Source organism: Macrotis lagotis, chromosome 1 (genome assembly GCF_037893015.1).
Source record: "Macrotis lagotis isolate mMagLag1 chromosome 1, bilby.v1.9.chrom.fasta, whole genome shotgun sequence".
Taxonomy (NCBI): domain Eukaryota; kingdom Metazoa; phylum Chordata; class Mammalia; order Peramelemorphia; family Peramelidae; genus Macrotis; species Macrotis lagotis.
In genome coordinates, this window is record NC_133658.1 from 911,347,255 (window position 1) to 911,352,480 (window position 5,226).

Consider the following 5,226-nt stretch of genomic DNA (forward strand, 5'->3'; position numbering starts at 1 on the left):
AACAGCAAGCACAGAAAAATGAATGACTCTCCCAAATAATAAAAGAAACAAAAATTGGTTGGAAAAGACTAACAACCATTAAAAACAAACAAAGAAGCAAAAAGCTTTGAAGTGTTTTCTATGGGCCAAGTATTGTGGTAAACTTAAGAGATATAAAACAAATTAAAGATTAAAAAAGCAAGGTTATTATTCCAAGGAGCTCACAACATAATGGTAAATATAGCATGAAAAATTATTAAGTACAAAAATATGTACAATATTATTATAAAATAATCCCTTGGGAACACCACTAACATTAAGCTGGCTAGCCAAAGATTTCTTACCTTAAGGTTAGATTTAGGCAGGAAGGAACTCATTGAATTCAAAACATTGAAATAAGACGGGAGCACTTTTTGAGTATGAGAAGCAATCCGTGAAAAGAGAGGATGAGTGACATGGAAAGTCTTGTATGAGGAACAACAGGTTTACTGTTCTAAGTGGGATCTTAGCATCTGTAAAAGTGAGCAAGTATAAAAAGACTGTAAAGGTAAAAACAGGCCCAGGATCAAATATAAAATATTTCATCTGAAATTACCCAAATAATAAAAATCAAGTTAAATAAAATATATAAAATAATTCACAAACCTGATCCTGGTATATTATGAGAAAATTATATTTTATTTATTATGTTAAAAAGAATATTAAAAACATAAAATAGAATGAATTCAATCCAGTAAACTAATTATATCAAGCAATTATTTTTCTAGAGTCTAATAATGGAAGTCTGAATGAGAAAGAAGAATATATATGTATATACACACACATATATGTTTGTGATTATATGGATATATAGATATATATGACATAAATATGGTTATAGAGATAGAGACAGATTAGATATAGAAATACATAAAGATAGAGATAGACAGACAGACAGGGACATAAATAGCATGCCTGATCAGAGAATCAGGATAATCTGAGCTAAAAGTCTTGACTGTAAAATTTGTAAAATCATCAGCAAGCCATTTAACCTCTTAGTTCAGGCAACACTCTAAGAGATTAAGTTATTGTTACACTGATAGAGACAGGTATTTTTATTTTTACTCCAAAACATGTATTTAGTTACAGATAATTATATCATATAGAGTTATATACATTAATAGCTATATGTTCACAATAGTGATGTATAAAATATATATCACAACTATCACATATTTTAATTGTATGACAGTTATATATGAACTGAAACAATCATATTTATGCACATACAATTAAGATCACATGCATATATATAACTCATAAGTGATTTTTGTGTATATATATATAATATAGAGAACAGACATAATGAAGTAGCCATAATGAAAGTCATATATAATGCCATCCTCAAAAAGGGTCCATATGAGGCTAAAATAAAGATAAATGATAGATTCAGAGGGAATTGCCAGGTCTTTCTTCTGTCAAAACCTTTTCATACACAAAAAAGTAAGAAATAACCTTTTTAATTATTCTGTGGTTCAGAGTGGTGATGACTATGGGTGGTTGGAGAGAGATGCCACTTCTTATATAGACTTTTCTTTTTTTAAGGTTTTTAGGGTTTTTTGCAAAGCAATGGAATTAAGTGCCTTGCCCAAGGCCACACAGCTAGGTCATTATTAAGTGTCTGAGGTCAAATTTGAACTCAGTGCTCTATCCACTGCACCACCTAGCTGCCCCTCTTGTTTAGACTTTTAAAGAGAAACATTGAGACATTAAAGGCAAAGGCAGGAAAAAAAAGGACAAAAAATTATATTCTTTCTAGGCCAATGTTTTAAAAGTGACTCTTTAACCCCCCCCCCCATTACTTCTTAAAAAGAAAATAAAACTAATACTGAAATCCATTGAGCGATTTCTTAGGATGAGTATGGAAATATTTTCATGAATGAACATGGGTCATTTGATATATAATTAAAGGGAAAAATCCTCCACACAATGAGATCACCATCTCCATAATAGATGGGACTGAGCTTTCTTTTGAGGAAGCAGAGAGGAGTTTCTTTATGCTCCACAGACTGAAGAAGGTCCACCATCAGATACAGAAAAAAGATGTAAGAACATAAAAGGCATCTTTCCGAAAGTTTTAACACATGGACAAAAAACAAGAGAAAAGTAGGGGTACACTGAAAATCAGACCTGGTCACAGTCAAACTAGGATTGTCAAGACCATCTAAGGTGAAACTGTTCTGCAGGAAAATGTTGATTTGCTTTGCAAAATCTGAATTCCATATTTCTTCCTTCACCTGTGAAGACAAATGGAAAATGATTCAAATCTTTGCTCAAAGCAAGGGTAATGAGGGAGAATCAGGGGACATTTATAAGGATTTGGTATTGATTAACCAAATGCAATGGTACTATGCCAAGTCAATAGGTGCTCTGTGACTATCTCTCTTTGGGGCTTGCAACTGTACCTGAGTTTCATGCTTTGGTGATAAACATATTTTGCTATTTTCTCTTTCCCTGAGCAGATATTCTCAGCAGAGTAAGCTAGAGAAGGAGGGAAGGATTCCCAGGGATTTGTCCTGAGTTGTGCTTGTGTTCAGGTCTGTATGGTCCCGTATGATCCAATCCGGGTTCCTACAATGACTGTGGAGCTGATAGAGTTCGCATCAGATAGAAGTCAGTGTGAGATGGCAAAGTCAGAATGTCAATGACTATGACAAAGTGGAGGATTTGCTCAATGCAGGCTTCACACATTGTTACACTAAGAAGCATGAAAGTCTTTATGCTCTTGGAGTCCAATTCACTCTTCTCTGGAAACAAAAGCAGGGAGTCTACTCTCCTCCAAGTGGCCACAGCCAGAAGGGTTTTATTCCCTTTTGATACAATACTCACTGGGTCTGGGTTCACTCATCCTTTCCCACACTACAACTTGGGACTCTATCTTTTCAGAGTAACTGGTCCTGGAATCTAGTTCCCTCCCAGGGGAGGGTCTTTCAATCTATCTCTGCTCAACAGTGGCCAGGGAATCATGACTGGGAGATATGAAGATGATAGCTGGTTACATGGAGATGTCAGAATGGATAAGATTTACTCATTTGATGCTCCACTCAGGTTAATAATATAGGCAAATTACATTCTATAGAACTTTCAGATTGTTGCTAGGTATTAAATATTTACTTTTATTTTTAAATTAATTTGGGGGTTTAGAAATAGAGAGGGTAATTCTGGGAAGAAGTGACAGAGTGATAGAAAATCATCTTAGTTATTTCCTTAAATACCAGAGATAACCATTAAAAAATCTGGCCCCTAAAATTGCAAAGGGAATTATTAGGAAATGGAAATGATATCACACCATGAAGAGAAATAATTGAAGACCAACGCACCAATATGGCGATAATGATGTTCCCATCTTCACCCATCCTTTTATTAATGACTCAAGTGAGCCATGAAAATTTGTTCTGGTTACATCACATGTTTTCATTGTTTTGTTTTTTATAGAATAAAAACTGCATTTTTTCTTTATGAAAAATGTAGTAAAGAGGAAACCTAGCTCTTCCATAACTCATTATATTAGAAAGCAGTAATCGTTAAAACAAAAGGGTACAGATGAAAAAAAAAAAGATGTTATTTCAAAATTCCACTCCAAAAAACCATAAAAAGGCACTAAGGCCCATCTGAGTCTTTGCAATTTATTAAGGATTTGGGGAGTCTTTAATTGATTGGGTCCAAGATATTCCTCCAAATCAGTGAAACTTCTCGTTGGGTGAAACCAACTTTTATACATTCAGGAGAGCACTAAAAATAGAGTGAGGGAATACAAATTCATGATTAGATAATATAAGAAATAGGGAAAATACTGTGATTGGTTGAAGGCATATTCTTCAGTTTTCCATACACTTTTTAAGTCATTTATTCAGTATCAGAGTTTCTGAAGTCAAAAAAAAATTCCACTTTCCATCTTGGTAGATGTTTTCCAGGATGTCAACTATCTGTTGACTTAGTCAGTAGTATCATAGGAGTTAATTAAATGGTGGATAAGAGAAAATGCCAAAAAGTAGCAGCGATAATGATTCATAGGAGTGAGAGTTGTTTGTGCTGCCATAATAAGCTCCGGTTTTAATAAAATATAATTCTATAAAACAGTCATATTACTATATCCTATAATCTACAATTATATCAATAATCCATAGTTTCAATCTCAACAATATAAAAGAGCTATTTTGGTGCTATGATACAGAACTCTTTTTTCCAAAAACATATTTAGATTCCAGGATAGTGCCCAGATGGAAGCTGCCATGCTCTGAAAGTTTTTCTCTACACAATGCTTAACAAAGATTCAGCACAGACATTAAAACTACAGATCTCACCAAAAAAAGACAAGTTCTAAAAGAGTTTTCATCTTTATACATCATGGAGGATTTTCAGTGAAGGTTTATCTCTTTTGGGGGAAAAGAGAAGTCCAGCGAGGCTGAAGAGCAGGAAGACCAGAGGGAGGCTGTTAACCACAGTGCTGTCCAGTCTGAACAGCATGACAGAATAGGTCCAGGAATGTAAGTAGCAAGTCAGCAGGGAGGTTCCTAATGCCAAATAAAGTCTGAAACCTGGGAACACTGGGGAAAAAGACAGGAATGGATTGGGAACAAAGCACTGCATAGCCAAAACCTGTACATAAAGGAGAGAGCAAACCTCTGCAAAGGCAATGCCTGGACTGCATAGGCTACATCTTGACTAATGGCAGACCAGGGATCAGACCCCAGCCACAGCATAAAAAAGCTTGGGTCAATACTTCCTATATCCCAAGATTAGAGCTCAAACAATCAAGAGGAGCAAAAAAGATAAGAGTACTCACTTTAGAAAGCTACTATGAAGATAAAGATGATAACAATGCCACCTCAGAAGAAGAAAGGAGTGAAAAATTGCCCACAGGGAAAGTCCCAAAAAAGTCATGAATTGGACTCAAATCCAAAACCTCATAGAAGACCTTAAAAAAGAATTTAAAAACCAAAGAAGAAGAGAGAAAGAAGAAAAATGGAAAAAAAGAAATGAGAATCATACAAGAAAATTATGAAAAATTGACCAAAGAAATCAACTTCTTTAAAATAAAAAATAACCAACTGGAAAAAGAATGGAACTGAAAATAATTAAATTGACCAACTGGAAAAGGAATGAAATTGATCTAAGACTAAAATCAAAAAGTGTTTGTCATTTTATAAGGTGTTCTGGTTCTTGCTTCATTCCACTACAGATCATTCTATTTAAGACCTTTTTAAA